At 34.7% G+C, this 20,041-nt stretch overlaps 1 protein-coding gene across 3 annotated transcripts in view; it reads left to right on the top strand.

The window, feature by feature from the left end:
• The window catches only part of LOC114324994 (uncharacterized), a 197,119-nt gene that overhangs the window by 14,693 nt on the left and 162,385 nt on the right, over positions 1 to 20,041 (top strand). Inside the window, exon 1 of one of the 3 annotated variants that reach the window (XM_050663502.1) lies at positions 18,522 to 18,709. The exons of the other annotated variants lie outside the window; for them this stretch is intronic. The gene's annotated coding sequence lies outside the window, so the exon portion shown is untranslated. Of the gene's footprint in view, positions 1 to 18,521; positions 18,710 to 20,041 lie in introns of those variants that run through there. 3 annotated transcript variants of the gene reach the window in all.

Below are 20,041 nucleotides of genomic sequence, written 5' to 3' on the forward strand. Positions count from 1 at the left end.
TGACTTTATCGTTACGAATGAGGAGTATATTATTTGCATAGAAAGTATTGGAGAATCTAAAAATTATGCTAAAATAGCAGTTTCATCAGGGGCGTAGAATTTGGGAAGGGTCAACCATTTACTTTCCCCTGTAGTACGCCTCTGGTAGTAGCCAGAAACGTTTGTCTAACATAACTTAGTAGGGTGTACAGTGCCTACACTTTCTGCCAAGTATGACACGGATATGTCAAGTTATTTTAACGTACATATTCTTTTTTTTTTAATAGTTTATTCTTTATTTAAAATTTTTAGAATTATTTGTGCCCGGTACTATAAAACGATTTAACATATCCTTATGATACTTGGCAGAAAGTTTACGTACTGTACACCCTACTAAATTATGTTAAATAATCGTTTCCGGTTAATACCAGAGGCGTACGACAGGGGAAAGTTAATGGCTGACCCTTCCCAAATTCCAAGCCACTGATGAAACTGATATTTTAGCATCATTTTTAGTTTCACCAATACTTTCTATGCAAATAATATACTCTTCATTCGTAACGATAAAGTCATTAGTTTTCGAGATATTTGAAGTTAAAAATGAAAAGGCACACTTATTTTGATTAATTAAATGTATTATGCTCCTTCGTTTTTAACATCAAATACTTCGAAAACTAATGGCTTTATCGTTACGAATAAAGAGTATATTATTTACATAGAAAGTATTGGAGAATAAAAAAATTGTACTAAAATAGGAATTCCGCCAGTGGCGTAGAATTTGGGAGGGTTAACCTTTCACGTTCCCCCGTAGTACGCCTCTGGTAGTAGCCAGAAACGTTTGTTTAACATAATTTAGTAGAGTGTACAGTACCAACACCATTTACCAAATTTCGTGTTGTTCTCTCATGCCTGTCAGTAAATATTCAAAAATAAATAAAATAAAAGTTTAACTTTGACACCCTGTATTTCGGTTATTATCAACTTTTGTACTAAGGTAAGTTAGCTTAAATCGACCTATTTTAAGCTCAGGAATCTAAGGTTAAGCTATGGCCCATTCTTTACCAAACACCCTGTATATTTATATATATTGTATATACAGGGTGTCCCAAAAAGATTGGTCATAAATTATACCACAGGTTCTGGGGTCAAAAATAGATCAATTGAACCTAACTTACCTTAGTACAAATGTGCTCACAAAAAAAGTTACAGCCCTTTGAAGTTACAAAACGAAAATCGATTTTTTTCAATATATCGAAAACTATTAGAGATTTTTTATTGAAAATAGACATGTGGCTTTCTTATATCAGCATCATCTTAAAAAAATTAAAGTGAAATTTGTTCACCCCATAAAAATTTTATGGGGGTTTTGTTCCTTTAAACCCCCCCAAACTTTTGTGTACGTTTCAAATAAATTATTATTGTGGCACCATTAGTTAAACACAATGTTTTTAAAACTTTTTTGCGTCCTAGTACTTTTTCGATAAGCCACGACAAGCCGTGTTTATCGACATATTTTGAATATTTGTCGAATCCACCACATATTTTTATATGGTAAATACGATTGTAGAGACCTGTTTATAATCTGAAAATTTATTTATAATTTACATTCTTATGTATATTTTGAAAAAGAAGCCATATCTCGATAAAAGATGACTTGTCAAAAAAGACTAAGCGGCAAAAAAGTTTTTAAAAACACTGTGTTTAACTAATGGTAAAACAATAATAGTTTAATTGGAACGTACACAAACATTTGGGGGGTTTAAAGGAACAAAACCCCCATAAATTTTTTATGTGAATATATTAAAAAAGAAGCCGCATCTTGATAAAAACTTGCTTATCGAAAAAATACTAAGAGGCAAAAAAGTTTTTAAAACGTTGTGTTTAACTACCGGTACCACAATAATGAATTAATTGGAACAAAAGTTTGGGGGGTTTAAAGGAACAAAACCCCCATAAAATTTTCATGATTGAGGTGGTTCATTTTTATGAGGTGGACAAACTTCACTATAATTTTGTTTTAAGATGTTTATGACATAAGAATGATATATGTCCATTTTAAATAAAAAATCTCTAATAGTTTTCGATATATTGAAAAAAATCTATTTTCATTTTGTAACTTTAAAGGGCTGTAACTTTTTTTGTGAGCACATTTGTACTAAGGTAAGTTAGGTTCAGTCGATCTATTTTTGACCCCAGAATGTGTGGTATAATTTATGACCAATCTTTTCGGGACACCCTGTATAATGTAATAATTATCAAATTTTATATTTTTGTATAGTGGAACATTAGGTTTTATGTTGATGATCCTCGTCAAAAGTTCCAGTCTATTCCATAATAAAGTAAAGGTACAATATTTTCTAAATTTTGCATTAACAGTTAGGTAACTAAGTATTAATTTTTTTTGGTGTAATTGAATTCCAAATCAGAATTTTTAAAGTTGGATTAAATTATATATTTTAGTTCATGTCAACACATGCCATGCTTAATAGTTGAATATAATTAACGAGGTTATTCTATCTCTTTTCTAAAGTAACTTGAAACAATCAATTTGTCTGCAGATAAAAAACAGGCGAGGAGTGTTATTTTTTTAAGCTTATTTTTGAACTATTGAACCGCACGAGAGTGAGAACCGGTATTTGACAATGTTAAAGGTGACTTGTCAGTTACGAGAATTAAAAATATTTTTATGAACAGCGTGGTACCACAAATACTTATATTGTAATGGTGTGAACTTAATTATTAATAAGTACTTCTTCTTCGTCTTCTTCTTCTAGTTCAGTGACCGTTATCGATCGTTAATATCATTTGGGTACCATATTCGCTATCGTCACTTTATTAAGTATGTAAGCATAGCCTCACTTTGAGCACACGATTCCACTAGAAAGAGTCATCATCATCATTGGCTCTACAGCCCATTTTAGGTCTTGGTCTGTACCAGAATCAGCTTCCATTCGTTCCTATCCTTCGCCTTGGTTCTCCAATTCCGCACTTCTAACACTCGCAAGTCGTCTACCACGTGGTCCTTAAATCGTCATCTGGACCTGCCTCTTCTCCTCACTCCATCTGGTCTCTGACGTAAATGTGTTTCGACAGCTCCACCTCATTCATTCTCTCTAAGTGGCCTAGCCACCGCAGCCTGTTTACTTTGATAGATCTACCAATACTAGGCTAACTATACACGGTGTTCAAGAGAAAATCTAAATAAAAGTTGATTGAACCCCCTATTTTTTGCTTTTGTGCTTGCATTATCGCTTGTAAATCAAAAATACGTCAAAATTAAAATCGGCTACGGGGCACTTTTTTGCGCATGCGTAAAATAATATTTTTTCTATTTATTTTTCTGTTTTTTATTTTTCTTTACCAGTATAATCGGATTTTCATATATTTTAATATGTGTGAGTATGTATATGATATGTGTACACACTCACACATATACACACAGACATACACATACACACACAAATATACCGGGAGTTGAATAGTCAAACGGGCAATAGGAAACAATGGGGAATTCCAAACTGTTGAATTCCTGCTTCCCTAAGTCTTTTAAATCGAAAGTTATGAGAAACTATTTGTTTCTGTAAAAAAGGACTGAAATCTGGATTAAAAACATATGTTAAAATTGTTCTATGAATTAAACACATTCCAAAATTTTGCAATAATGTAAAACAATTGCCAGAATATTATTAGTCCAATCGACCTCTAAAAGTCAGATTTTACCTCTTACGAACAAACTGACTTCATTTGCTATAAAATGCAAAAATTAGACACCAAAGCTAAACATATTTTATCTTTAAAACGCATTTGGATTTTTGTCAGAAGGACGCTCTGATCAAAAGATATTGAATTTTGACCGTCGAGTTGATACAAATTCTATTTAAAAAATTGAGTTCGCGAGCGTAACTAATATTTAAAATCACCGGTCGCTTCAAGCGTTGTTTCTGAAAGAACGGTTCATTCTGCACAAACATTTTTGTTCAAAATCTGAGCTACATTTTGTTTAAATCATTTTTTTATACGGCCTAAACATATTCTTGGTAATATGAAGTTATCGATTTCCCCCTCTACGACGGGTGGTTTTAGGGGGAAGCCCGGGGGTAGGACTGGCAATCTTTTTTGAATCTTTTTTGGGGTACCAAAGTTGATATTTTTAGCAAAATTCAGCTAGTTCGTATAGTTTTTAGAGGTCAAATCTGACTTTTAGAGGTCGATTAGACTAATAATTCTCTGGCAATTGCTTTATATTTTTGCAAAATTTTGGAATGTGTGTTTAATTCGTAGAACAATTTTAACATAAATATGTTTTTAATACAGATTTCAATCCTCTACAAATAGTTTCTCATGACTTTTGATTTAAAATAATTAGGGAGCAGAAATTCAACAGTTTAGAATTCCCCATTGTTTTCTATGGCTCTTTGACTATTCAACACCCGGTACAGTCGGAAAAATGAAAGAATACCCATGAACGATCATATAAAACACGCTGTATTTTCCTGTCACCGTGTCACACAAAAAATTGTCCAGTGGAAATACATGTAACAATAATTGTTACATGTACTTGCGCTGGCCAATTTTTTGTTTGACACGGTGACAGGAAAATACAGCGTGTTTTATATGTTCGTTCATGGGTATTGTTTTATTTTTCCTACTGTATATTTGTGTGTGTATGTCTGTGTGTATATGTGTGAGTGTGTATACATATCACCTTTGTATATACTCACACATATTAAAATACATATATGAAAATCCGATTATACTGGTAAAGAAAAATAAAAAACAGAAAAATAAATAGAAAAAATATTCTTTTACGCATGCGCAAAAAAGTGCCCCGTAGCCGATTTTAATTTTGACGTCCTGTTTGTGTCTGGAAAGTTCTTGATATTTCATTCTACATTCTAACCTTACACTCGACTGTTGAGAGGGTTGCTTTCACCAATCTCACTAAGTGTATTGGGATATTAAATGTTACTGTACAATAAATATATTATACACGGCTCACTAAAATAATTAGTTACGCCCCTGTACTACTGATTACTTAAAATTCAAGTAGTATTTATGTAACCTTTCTGGAAACTCCAGGTTATTGTTGAGACTCGCATTTGAACCCCTCGCCGGGGCAGATCGTCAAAAGCTTCCTAACGAGAATCATCTCTAATCTATCGACGCTCCCGCTATTCGTAAAAAGGCCGCATTTTACCGGCTTTTTTTTGCTATCGTTTTATACCGCTCAGATAATTCAATCTGCTCAGTATTATCGACGATGATTTATTTAGCGTATTAGTGAGTGCCTTACAAATGAACCAAATGGATTATGGAATTCAATCAGAGCTCTGATGTGACACGTCATCAAGGAATAAAACTGTAAGTACTCTACATGTATGTGAACATAACTTATTAGTCGTGATACTGTATGCATTTTGAACCATATACCTCTCGTAGCAAATATTCTTTGTGCCATTTATGCAGATAATACTTTAAATTACATATGAAAAATCGTTATCTACTCTTAACCAGCTTACCTATGGGAATATACTCTATAACCGTACAATAAGTATAGGTTACTATTGTTAAGGATACTTTACGTATTGCCTAAACATTTCTGTTCCATCGAGCCGTATCATATTAATTATTTATTAATTAAATCCTCAAGGTCCTTCGTATTTGCATATTTTGATAATCTCTATTCTGAGAATAACGGTTTTTCATTTATAGTGTCTTTCTGTTGCATTTGGAAATTTCCAAGCCACGCCGCCCCGGCACAAAAATAAAATATTCCTCTCTTTCTGCACTCAAATTCTCAGTATTTAACCCAGCACGTCTCTACAATAGCTGGTAGGTTGTTAAGCCCGGTCTACACGTGCAATTTCAGAAACTACTTGCTTTGTTCAAATAAAGGAGTCGTTTTGTTTGTATGAAAAAATATTTGCATATATTACATTATTTTATTTTCGTAAATATATTTTTCTGTTTATAGTATACAAAAAGTGTACTCATTTCTTGGCTGATAGTACGGGTGTTATAATTTTAACATTGTTTGTTCAACCTTTTGATTTAAATTAAATTTATAATTTTGAATCCGATTAAGCCTGGTTCACAGGTTACAAAAATTATTAAAAATAATTTTGTTTTCTTGCATAAATTGTAAGTTTTTGCTACATTTAGCTTCGCTTAAGCTCATTTTACACTTCTAGAAAACTATAGAAAATAAATAATTGTTTTTTCCTTCAATTTAATTAATTTAAATACTTGTTAAGGGTGTCTCACACTTGCTGAAAAATACCCATTTTGGAAAATTGCATATATTTTGAAATTTTATAGTTTTGCATTTCATATACTAATCTGCGCTCATACAGGGTGATACTATTAAGCCAATCTCACACTATTAAACGTGTAATATATAATATATTGTACATATTCTCTCATTTTCGCATCGATTTATAGGTTTAGACATTTGCAAATAATCTATCTAATCTCACATTCTCGCAACATGGCTGACCGATCAAAATATAACCGACAGAGGCTCACCGCAAAACTTGATATAACCAAGTTGGCTGATTCGGTTCCCACAACTCTTAATTCTCTAAACAAATATAAAATTCGTGAAATAATTTCACAACTCAAACATTCTTACGGACTTTTCCGCGATGCTCAAAATGTGCTGGAGACGATCCCCGAGGAACCTACCCCCTCTACTGATTCCTCTGTGGTTTTTGATAAATATTTGGATACAATTTCTCTATTGGAAGAAAGGTTAGAGGTCATTGAAAGTTCTAATGTGACTGCTACCCCCTCCCTCCAATTTGACCCTAATTCTTCTCTAACCTCACAGTCTATGGCTAGGCAACGAACAGTAAACCTCCCTCGTATTCAGTTAAAACCATTTAGTGGCTTAGTTACTGAATACAATTCATTCATTGAGACCTTTGATACAATAATAGGATCTGATACTACATTAAGTGATCTGGAAAAACTCATTTACCTCAAAAGTTTTCTAACTTCCGAGCCTTTGACGCTTCTCGAGCATATCCCACTCACAGGTGACAATTACAAAATAGCCCGGGATAACCTGACACAAAGGTACGCCAACTCTAAATCGCTTATCAAAACTCTCATCTCTCAAATTCTTGATGCGCCTCCTATTTCTGGAAACGCAAATCACTCACAATTAAGAAATTTTCATACGGTCATGTCAAATAATTTCAAGGCCCTATTGAACTTGAATAGGCCCCCTTCAGATCTCTTGCATTTACTTCTCATACATATCGCTACTCAGAAACTCGACGCACCTACCATTAGGGCTCTTGAGTTCCAATCCGGTGGTAGCCAAGCTACCCCTGATTTTGTCCATTTTCTAGGGGAAATCGAGACACGCGTTGTTCATCTTGAGAATATTCAATCTCAATCAAAACCAAAATCGACTACTACTTCCAGACACTCTTTACACCTAGCCTCAGACACTTCTACCAGTAACCTTTCGCCTCGCTTAGGTCCTAAGAAATGTTCCTATTGCAACGACTCTCACTCGATCTACTCTTGTCCTCAGTTCAAGCAGTTGAATTCTAAAGAACGTTTTAGTTTTGTCAAACAAAATAAATTTTGTATTAATTGTCTTGGGTCTCACATGCTCGATCAGTGTAAATCCAAATTCTCTTGCATAGTTTGTAAATCTCGTCATCACACGTTGCTCCATTTCGACAAAACGGGTCATAGTAACCCTTCCGCGGCTGTTGGCCAACACAACTCAAATAATCATAATAAAACCGCTATCTCAAATAACTCCCATACACAGGGTAATTCACAACAGGGGCCCTCACATGTTAGAGCTCCTGAAACGGAAGTTAATCTTCAAAATTCGACTCCACATTCAATGGCTCTATCTGCAGCCTCGCTTGATAATCATTTGGTGTTATTAAGCACACTCCAGGTCTATCTTGTCGCTCCTAGCGGCAAGAGGGTCTTCGCAAAGGCACTTTTAGACTCGGCCTCACAGGTTTCATTTATTAGTGCTGACCTCGTAAAGGAACTGTCACTCACCACTAGAGATGGAAAATTACGGATCAATGGAATTAACTCCACCTCATCCTCGTCTCAATCTATTGTAGATACAACAATTTTCGCTGTCGCTAACGACGTTCCTTTTGACATCTCGTGCTCTGTACTCCCAAAGATAACAAATCCGCTTCCTCAAATTTCTATTTCGGCGAGCAAACTAAACATACCCTCAGAGATACCATTAGGTGATCCGATGTTCCATGTAACATCCCCAATTGGTATCCTGCTCGGTGCAGACCTGTATAACGATATCATTCAACCTGAAATAATTCGTTTGGGAAAAGGTCTTCCCGTTCTTCAACGCACTCTACTCGGGTACACGATATCAGGGTCAGTTCCAGACTTTGCTCTTAAGTCGAAAAATACTAAAAAGGCTTTGGAATTTTATTCAAACTCTCTCGTTACTTGTTGTTCTCATAACACTCCTTCCGCCGTAAATGAGCCGGTAGTGTCCAACGAGGAACTATCCGATCATTTACAAAAATTCTGGGAGCTGGAAGAAGCCGCTCCTCAGAACACCGATCTCATTAATGATCACCCCGCTGAAATTAATTTTGTAAAACATGTTAATGTTCTCCCCAATGGACGATATGAGTCCACACTCAATCTCAAACTCCCTATCGAAGATATAGACATGGGAAATTCGTTTCTCTCGGCAAAAAGACGTTTTCTCAGTCTCGAGAAACGTTTTCAACTCAACCCTGATTTATTGGAAAAATATCAGGACATTATATCGGAATATCTCAATAACGGACAAATAATTCAAGTGCCGTTAAAAATGCTAAATGACTCAGGTAAACCTAATTACTTTCTCCCTCACTTTCCCGTTTTCAAATCCAACTCTACTACTTCCACTCGTATAGTTTTCGATCCAAACAATAAATCGTCTACGGGAATCTCCCTCAGTGACGTCATAGACAAAGGTTATGTCGTCCAACATGAACTTTTTGACATTCTCGCTAAGTTTCGTCAGTTTAAATTCGCACTAGTAGGCGACATCAAGGCTATGTTCCTACAAATCGCCATTTGTCCCACTGAAACATTTCTGTTAAATTTTCTCTTTAGGGACAATATTCAGCAGCCTTTACGGTGCTATCAATTTCAAAGATTACCCTTCGGGCTCCCAAGTAGCCCATTTATCGCTCAAAGAGTTATCAAGCACATCGCTGACAACAACAAACATACCCACGAACTTGCTACTAGTGTTCTGCAAGAATCTATCTATATGGATGACCTGATCAGCGGTGCTGACAGTCTTCATGAATTAAGTTGTCTTTTCGAACAATTAACTTCTTTGCTAGAAACCCATGGTTTCCTCCTCCACAAGTGGAACTGCAGTTCTTCAGAATTTCTGTCTCAACACAATTTAAATCCCGTCTCTGAAGTCAGTCTTAACTTCACGGGATCTGATAAAGTCTTAGGCATATTCTGGGATTCAGAACGCGACCACTTTTCGTTTAAAACTCCTATCTTCAAATTGGCTAATGTTGTTACTAAACGTACTATTCTCTCCTACATTGCTACTTTGTATGACCCGCTAGGATGGTTATCCCCTGTCCTTGTGAACGCTAAGCTCTTGATACAGGAAATATGGTCCCAGAAACTGGACTGGGATCAACCCATTGACTCACCCATCATTATGAAAAATTGGCAAAACCTCTTATCGACATTCAAAACTATAGAAGAGGTCAAGGTACCTCGATGCTTACTTTTACAAAAGAAAGTTGTTGATGTTCAATTAATTATTTTCACCGACGCATCGGAAAAAATATACAGCACTTGTGTGTATCTCAAAGCGACATACTCAGACTTTTCTGTATCGTCGCGGCTTATCGCTTCTAAAAACAAAATTTCTCCGCTAAAAAATAAACTCACCATCCCCAAATTGGAACTTTGTGGAATAGTGTTGGGAGTCACTCTGGCTCATAGACTTTTTCACATCTTCAAGAAAAATTTGAGTATATCTTCATCTCATCTCTTTGCTGACTCTACAATTGCCTTGTCTTGGATACTTTCTAAAAAACACATTTGGAACATTTTTGTACAAAACAGAATTCAAAAGGTCAATTCCTTGTTGGAAACTTTTCCTTGTGATTTCCATTTCGTCAGAAGTCACGAAAACATCGCTGACCCCGCTTCCAGAGGGATAAATGTCTTTGATAATCCCCAGACCACCGAAGACTGGTTATGCGGACCTAGCTTTATTAGAGACAATCCCATCGATTTTTCTCTTCATCAAATTCCTCATTTTCAGGATGATCTTCCTGAATTAAGGAAGTTAGTTGTCTCAAACATAGCAACAAATCACGAACTCAACGACACCTTTGAAAATCTATTCGCTAAATCTTCTTCTTTTCGTAAAATTCAAAGAATTGTCGCTTATCTTTTTAGATTCATCAGTAATATTAAAAAGAAAATAAATAACTCTCCACGAGATACGGATATATTGACGCCACCCGAAATGGAGATCGCTGATCACGCGATCATCAGGTATATCCAAAGTATCTACTTTAAAAAAGAGATTCTTGAATTGAAAAATGCTAAACTCGTGACCAATAAAGCCATTCGTAAACTCAACCCCTTCCTACAACATAATGATGGGCTGATTCGTGTGGGAGGACGTCTCCGACACGCCCCCATATCGTATAATCAAAAACACCCCATTCTACTTCCTTCTAAATGTCGAGTTGTAGAACTAATCTTGACTCAAGCTCATCATAAGTTATTACATTCAGGCGCGCAAACAGTACTTTCGTATGTCAAAATGAAGTACTGGCCAATTGACGGATTAAGACAGATTAAACGCTTAATTCGTAAGTGTGTAAACTGTTTCCGATTCATGACACCCAATTCTGTTCAACAGATGGCAGATATGCATCCCGATCGTGTACTCCCCACTAGACCCTTCCAAGTCGTCTCAGTGGACTATGGGGGGTTCTTCTTAATTAAGTCCTCACATTTGAGGAAGGCACCGCTTTACAAAGCATACGTAGCCTATTTCATTTGCATGAGCACTAAATGTGTTCATATCGAACTCGTCACAGGATTAAGCGCAGAAGCCTATATTCTTACTCTGAAAAGGTTTATTGCCAGAAGATCCACGCCCAGTATTATTTGGAGCGACAATGCCACAAATTTCCATGGGGCAAAAAATGAAATGCGCGAATTCTATGATTTTTTCTTAAATCAAAATAATTCGGAACAGATTAAGGAATTCTGTACTCAAAACTCCATAACTTTCAAGATGGGTGTTCCCCGCAACCCCCATCAATTCGGCCTCCATGAGGTAGGAATAAAGAGTGTGAAGTATCACCTCTATCGAATTATAGGAAATTCCCACTTCACCTTTGAAGTGTTTAACACAGTATTATGCCAAATCGAGGCTATTCTAAATTCGAGACCCATCACTAGGATGTCGTCTGACGCCAATGACTTCGCTTTCCTATCTCCAGCTCACTTCTTAGTTCAAAGAAGTTTAACCGCGCCCCCTGAACCAAGTGTTTCAGAGATACCTGAAAATAGGTTGAATCTTTTTCAGCGTATTAGTAAAATTCAACAGCAATTTTGGAAATTGTGGAAAAAAGACTATCTTTGCCTCCTGCAGCAAAGAAATAAATGGACCGACCCTACTGACCCTGTCAAGATCGGGGATTTGGTTCTGTTGAAGGAGGATGGTACTCCTCCACTCTTATGGCCAACTGCCAGGGTAATAGATGTATTGCCTGGTAAGGATGGTCTAGTTCGTACTGTCAAGATTCACACTACTCACGGTGATTTTCTTCGTGGTATTACGAAAATCGCTGTGATTCCCCTGGAAGATTAAAATCTATCCCTAGGGGGAAAACTTATCGTTTTCCTCCATTTTATCGTTGTTACCCCTTGTGTATATAAACTCTAATTTCTTCAAACATTTCTTATCGTTGTGCACATCTTTGCCAATCCCCTCTCTTCGAGGTGATATAGGCCATCTCTCTCGCCTGTCGCCCCCGGCAATATGTACAATAAATATATTATACACGGCTCACTAAAATAATTAGTTACGCCCCTGTACTACTGATTACTTAAAATTCAAGTAGTATTTATGTAACCTTTCTGGAAACTCCAGGTTATTGTTGAGACTCGCATTTGAACCCCTCGCCGGGGCAGATCGTCAAAAGCTTCCTAACGAGAATCATCTCTAATCTATCGACGCTCCCGCTATTCGTAAAAAGGCCGCATTTTACCGGCTTTTTTTTGCTATCGTTTTATACCGCTCAGATAATTCAATCTGCTCAGTATTATCGACGATGATTTATTTAGCGTATTAGTGAGTGCCTTACAAATGAACCAAATGGATTATGGAATTCAATCAGAGCTCTGATGTGACACGTCATCAAGGAATAAAACTGTAAGTACTCTACATGTATGTGAACATAACTTATTAGTCGTGATACTGTATGCATTTTGAACCATATACCTCTCGTAGCAAATATTCTTTGTGCCATTTATGCAGATAATACTTTAAATTACATATGAAAAATCGTTATCTACTCTTAACCAGCTTACCTATGGGAATATACTCTATAACCGTACAATAAGTATAGGTTACTATTGTTAAGGATACTTTACGTATTGCCTAAACAGTTACCATGCCTTTATATAAAGCGTTTCTGTCTACACTGCCATAGGCGCCTCTAAAATCCACAAACAAATAGTGGGTATCAATTCCATACTTATATGTTTTTTCCAAAGCTTGTCTTACAAGAAATATTGGATGGATAGTAGACTTTTCTTTGCGAAACCCATTGCTACATCATAGAGTAGCAATGGAAAGATATATCAATATGTCATTTGAACGCGAAGGTCAATACTAAGATCGTTGGTTCAAAGTATGTTCCTCATTTTTACGGAAGTAGCTCGGGCTCGTTCTATTCGGCCTTTAATTTCTACAGTTGGATTCCAGCTCTCATTAATATTACTGCCGAGATACACGAGTTTCTCTATTCTGTCCGGTCCAGCATCTCCGACTTTTATACCGTCATTCTGTATATTATGCTGTTTGCTCACTATTATAAATATATGTAGTTTTCTTAACGTTGAGTTTTAATCCATACTCATCACATGCTTATCTTATGTTCATTCGATTTTGAAGGTCTTATTCGCAATTAGCCAGTACTAAGGTTCGTCGGCATATCTAATATTGTCCACGGTTACATAATTCACAATAATACGTTCTGTTGTCTTTAAGGCTTCCTTAAGCATTTCCTCTGAATATAAGTTATATAGTTAATGCGGTAGTATACAGTAAAACCTTGTCTCAATTCTTTTTTATATTTCTTTCATCCGACAGTTTTTGTTCAACTGTAAAGTTGTGATCATTACGAGCCTTACTCCGATCAATATATCGTACCCATGTATCCAATACCAGGTAAAATATATGCAATATTTTAAATACTGTCGGCAAACGTACAACAAACACTGAGTAAATACGACGGGGGACGACAACAATAGATATTAGGCGAGGATACAACCCATTGCTCCCCGTAGTGAGCAAACCCTTAGAGCCAAACCAAACGGACCACGCTGCAACGCTACTCGGTGGATCCACAGAGTGGCTAACGATGATTTACCCTGGGTTCTTATGTAGAGTGGCCGTCGCACCCCATGTCATCGCAGCGTCGAAAGTACTTAGCTGATAATAAAATATTTTTTACACACTATCAAAAGTTTTTTTTGAAAACATACACCTGTTTGCTGTTTTGACCTATTTAGAAGTGTGTACAAGTCTTGCAGTCTTTTCCAATTTATTAATTATTTATCTGTATAATATTAAGTCAGACAATAAACATTGTTTAGCTAAAACAAGAGGGAAATTACAACCAATGTAAAACATTAAAGCATACATAATATGTAATTTTCTTTATTTTTATAATCTAAAAGAGACAGCATACATAATCATTAAGAAATTTTATTACGGGAAAGTATTATTAGTTTACATCTTAAGTCATTTAATACATTTTAACTAATTCACGGTTTTCGGCAATAAAATTTCTTAACCATTAAATATTTCTTTTAGACTAACTGATTTCTTTATCACAAATGAAATAAATGAACAGAAAACATCCTCAGCGTTGCACCCGCCATGTTTGATATAGCGTTGTATTGTATATTTTTTTATAGAAGACGATACATTCAAGAAACCTATTATAGTTGATACATAAGTAGACACATTTTTAGAAAGGTACTTACATGTATAAAGTTCTACCATTTATGGAAGGCCCGCAGTTGGTTAATAGCTCCTTTCTTAATATTGTTCTGAAGCTATATATTATATCATTCTGTCCCAGCTTTAAATTGTGGCTTATTTCCCAGTTCGAATAATAAGCTCCTTTCTTTCAGAGTTGTCCATCATTATACCTAAAAAGCATATAAAGAGACTATTATGTTTCTTTTATAACCATTCGGATACGCAACAACATTATTATTATTACATCTTAAATTACTCAATTTACTTTTATTTAATACCTATGTATATGTACGTACCTTCAAAATATCCGTTAATTTTTAAAGAACACCAACAAATCGAAAATCCATCTATATGAACATGAACTTATATCACGCCATCTTTACAAACACTGACGACTAAATCATAAATAGTTAATCTGCGCAATTCTTTTGTGGAAGAAAATCTCTTTGCAAGCAACATTTCGGCATTAATGATAAAGTTTTTATTTTATAACCACAGTTACTACAGAGGGTATTTCTGAAGAATTATTTCTTGCGGTTTAAAATATTTATTTGATTGCAACAAAATTTCTTGTTCACAAATATAAATATGGATTAACTTAACATTATATTTCTTATACTGCAAAATATTTGTAGTTTTCAATTTAAGAAATAAAAACTTTGCAATAAGAAAATTAAATGTAACCATTAATGCATTTCTTAGTATTGAAGAAATTATCTGTAAGAAATTATTGAGTTGTGTTTAAAAAATTCGTTTCTTGTGAACCGGTATGTTTAAGTTAATATGATATGTTAACTTTTAAGAAAGATGGCTTAAAGAAATCAGTGTTTTAGGAGAAAAGAAATTGTTCTCTCGGTGTAGAAGCAGAAATGGAAAATTAAGTGAATATAGCAAACAGAGCCGCAGGTTGCCTGAATGAAATAATATGGAGAAATAATAAATGAAAGGCAGAATTTACAAAATAGTCATCAGACCAATAATGGAATACGCAGCAGAAACACGACCTGACACAGAGAGGACATAAATAATGCTAAAATCAGCAGATATGAAAACCCTTTGAAAAATCGATGGTAAAACACTGTGGTATAGATAAATGACGGAGATGTAATGGGGAGAACAGTACGAATTGAGTAAGAAACAGAAGAGTAGAATGGAACGATCACATAAGTGAACGACCACTGACAATAGAGTAGTAAGTATGTACAATTGCGAGAGACGGTTCTCCAATAAGAAGACGATCAGTGGGAAGACCACGGAAACGATAGAACGACAACTTATTGGAGGCACATTGAAAAAATAGACAGAGTCATGTCTACTCAAAATGAAGAAAAAGAAAGTTTTATCGTACGGAGTAAAGTTTTAAATAAAATACTGCAGAAGGTTTGAACATATCCTATGTCAGGAATTTCATACCAGAGACAGTAATAATCGGTTCTTTGAAATTATATATGAAGAGTGGAGAAATATAACGGGCCATAGTAACAAAAATACACAATCGAGAAAAATGAGTTTTTATCAGGAAACGGAAAACTATACTTAACGGACGCTATCTATTGAATTTATTTAGAGCTGTTTCCAATGCAACTGTCACTTGGCTCATAATACAGGTTAACGGCATTGTTTCATAGACTATTATAATGGAAAAAACAGAAATATTGATTTTTTGTCACTTGGCCCGTTATACGGGTGTCCCGAAGCGATTGGTCATAAATTATACCCCACATTCGGGGGTCAAAAATAGTTCGATTGAACCTAACTTACCTTAGTACAAATGTGCCCATAAAAAAAGTTACAGCCCTTTGAAGTTACAAAATGAAAATAGATCTTTTTCCATATACGTATCGAAAACTATTAGAGATATTTTATTGAAAATTGACATGTATCATTCTTATGGCAGGAACATCTTATAACAAAATTATAGTGAAATTTGTCCACCCCATAAAAAATTTATGGGGATTTTGTTCCCTTAAACCCCCCAAACTTTTTTGTACGTTCCAATTAATTCATTACTGTGGTACCATTAGTTAAACACAACATTTTAAAAACTTTTTTGCCTCCTAGTATTTTTTCGATAAGCTAGTTTTATCGAGATGCGGCTTCTTTCTCAATATATTTACGTAAAAAATTTATGGGGGTTTTGTTCCTTTAAACCCCCCAAATGTTTGTGTACGTTCCAATTAAACTATTATTGTGGTATCATTAGTTAAACACAGTGTTTTTAAAACTTTTGCCTCTTAGTCTTTTTTTCATAAGTCACCTTTTATCGAGATGTAGCTTCTTTTTCAAAATATGTACATATACCTAAAAATGTAAATTATAAATAAATTTTCAGATTATTAACAGGTCTCTATAATAGTACTTAACCATATACAAATATGTGGTGGATTCGACAAATATTCAAAATATCTCGATAAACACTGGCTTATCGAAAAAGTACTAAGAGGCAAAAAAGTTTTAAAAACAGTATGTTTAACTAATGGTGCCGCAATAATAATTTAATTTAATAAGTTTAAGGGAACAAAACCCCCATAAAATTTTTATGGGGTGCACAAATTTCACTTAAATTTTTTTAAAGATGTTGCTGCCATATAAATGCCACATATCCATTTTTAATAAAAAATATCTGAGAGTTTTCGATATATGAAAAAAATCGATTTTAATTTTGTAACTTCAAAGGGCTGTAACTTTTTTTGTGTGCACTATTGTATATAGGTAAGTAAGGTTCAATCAATCTATTTTTGATTCCAGCATCTGTGGTATAATTTATGACCAATCTTTTCGGGACACCCTGTATATATCCACTCTTCATATGTACCGATTGCTAAAAATGCATTAACTCTTCCGGTATGCTATGCTATCTCCTGGTAATTTTGTGATTTTTAATTTTTTTCTTCTCTAAGATTTGATATAACCTTTTTGATATTCGATTAAAAAATCTATTTAGAAAAATTCATTTTACTTCCAGGGTCGTAACTACGATGTTGGGGGCCCCGGGGCAAACGTGATCTGGGGGCACCTACCGAGCGGTCTGGGGTTTATCCCCAGGCGGAATGGGGGGTCCGGAAAAATGCTTGATATATAACCCCTTGAAAACTCATCTTAATGCATTTCATGACTGAAGTTTCTTGTACCTACATATTGCTATTTTAGTTGACCAACACAAAAATTTTGAAATCGACTTATTTTAAGTTAAATAATCTTGGTAGTACAATCTTATCTGTTTTATGTGGTTCGGCTACAATGTGGTTCCTTTCACGTACCAATATGTAAACAGGTAAATTGGTTAAGACAATATAGCTGGGACTATTTTAATTTTTATTTCACCAAAATGACTAATTTGCTCAGTAACAATTTATACCTTTACGAAAGGTCTCGGGGGCCCCAGCTTAGCCTAAGCCTCCTCTTTCAATGGCATTTTAGGTTTTCATCATCATCAATGGTGCTACAGCCCTATGAAAGGGCCTCTACCTTCTTAAGTCTATTACGCCAGTTAGTCCTATCCATTGCCAATCGTTGCTAGTTTGCTGCACCTATTTTTCTCCCATCCTCACCTACACCATCCTTCCATCTAAGTTTTGGCCTACCCCTATTTCTACTTCCCACAGGTTGTGACATAAGGATTCTTCTAGGAGGGTTGTTATGCTGTGATCTTGCTAGATGTCCTGCCCATCTTTCTGTTCTTCCTATTTGTATTTTGGGGTTTATTACGCCAAAATAACTAATTTCCTAGGTAATAATTTAAATTTTTATTAAATTAAATTAAATTAAATTTTTATCTTATGATCTCGGGGGGCCCCAGCTTAGCCCCCTCAACTTTATGTTGAAGTCTAGAGTGCATCTGTAAGGTCTTTTTAAAATTGTGTCATTTGAAACTATTTCGTTGCGATCTGCTTTTAAAATACATATTTTTATTTTCCTCGTTAAAATCCATGCACGGCCAACCAAACGAGGGCCCCTGCGAAGCCCCTCATGGCCGGGGGCCGCGGAGCACTGCCCCGGTTGCCCCAATGGTAGTTACGGCCCTGTTTACTTCCCCTTTCGAATCAAATAACCTAAACCTACTTATAAAAAAGATTATTATTAAAAAGTTTCTAAAAATGCGTCATAGCATAAAACTGTCGCGGACCCGTGCGCCCAACTCCCAAGTAAAATCTTTATTTACGCTTTAATAAACGAATAAATGTCTGTAATTTGTTTATACGTAACGGTATGTAATTTAAAATGTTGTTCGACAAAAAACAGTCCGATGCAGAGGTCTTTAGTTCAAGTTCGCAGTTTTATCGGGTGTCCTTTTTGTCCTCTCCGTGGCTTTCTTTCAGAACATGTGTTTGTGCTTGTTAATTATTATCGTATGATATTATGTGGTTTTAGTTGTTGATGTTGTTTAGTGTTGCTAAAAAGCGGTAAAATCAACTAAAGTGTACGATATTGATAAATATACTGGTCCAGAAGGTAAGAATTATTTAAAATTCCAATATAAAACTGTTATGACCAATTTTAAGGCGATAAATACTAAAATCACTAGATGCACTAAATGCACTAGAAATAAACAAACCAAGATAGGTACGTTGAATATTACGAGGAGCACTCTCGAAATCATGATTTACAATGTATCAACTTTGTAAATCATAATTTGGGATGTACAATGTATGTACACTGTAAATCATGATTTGGGATAACGTATTTTACGTAAAAAACGTAACGTATTTTACATAAAACGTATTTTAAATTACTAATTTACTAATTCAACATTCTTGCACTGAAATGTATAATAATTTGAGTTTGTATTTCTAAAAAAACAAAAGTCATTTTTACCATTGCAAAAACATTTTACTAAAGTAAAGTCATTTTGGCTTATAAATAATTTGAATAACTTTGTTAATATAACTGTAGACTAAATTCACTTTGTTATTTGTAACGCTGATATTTTTACACAAATTATCACAACAAAAATTCGCCTATTAGACCAGGGCGCATCTGTCAAAATATTAGTACATTTGGACGTTGAGAGGTGACTCAAATTTTTTTGCAGAAATTGCTTGAAAATAAATCAAATAATAATATTTGAGTATCCTCCCTCTCAAAAAGGTCCGGAACATTGTTTAAATAATCAAAATGTCAAAAAAATGAAGGAAAATTTCGATTTTTTTCTTCGTTTTTTGATTATAACTTTAAAAGTATTCACTTTTGAGAAAAGTTGTACCGACATAAAAGTTGTGTAATTAAATTTCCTACAATATAAAATTGGTTGAAAATTTAAAAAATAGTCACCCTTGCTGCAAAATAGCAACAATTGCGAAAAAAAAAAACCATACAAAAACAAGTATTCGCATTTTACATTTTTCAACCATTTATGCTACATTTAGGACCTTCATATTTCACCCAAAAAAACTTTATGATATAGTAAAACAATACTGTACATTTTATTAAGATCTGTTCATTAGATTTTGCAAAATAAATTTTGCAATCCAGCTTTCGCAAAAAATATTCATTTTTTCGAAATGTTACAGGACTGAAAATAAAGCAGATAGCAAGTTGAATTTTTTTTGCTTATGGAAGTGTACTGTACCTTTCATTTGCAATTTGCAAAATTAAAATCAATTAATTACCACGGCGTCAGAAATTTTTTTAAATAAACAATAATTTTTGGTGCTACGCGCAGGACAGCGGAGAGTTTGCTCTGATTGGGCATTCCAATGACCTTTGATAATGATTGATACATTTTAATTTTTATTACATTTCGATATAAATAAATACATTTGTTTATTGCAAAATAAAAACACA

This window comes from Diabrotica virgifera, chromosome 10, assembly GCF_917563875.1.
Source record: "Diabrotica virgifera virgifera chromosome 10, PGI_DIABVI_V3a".
Lineage (NCBI taxonomy): Eukaryota > Metazoa > Arthropoda > Insecta > Coleoptera > Chrysomelidae > Diabrotica > Diabrotica virgifera.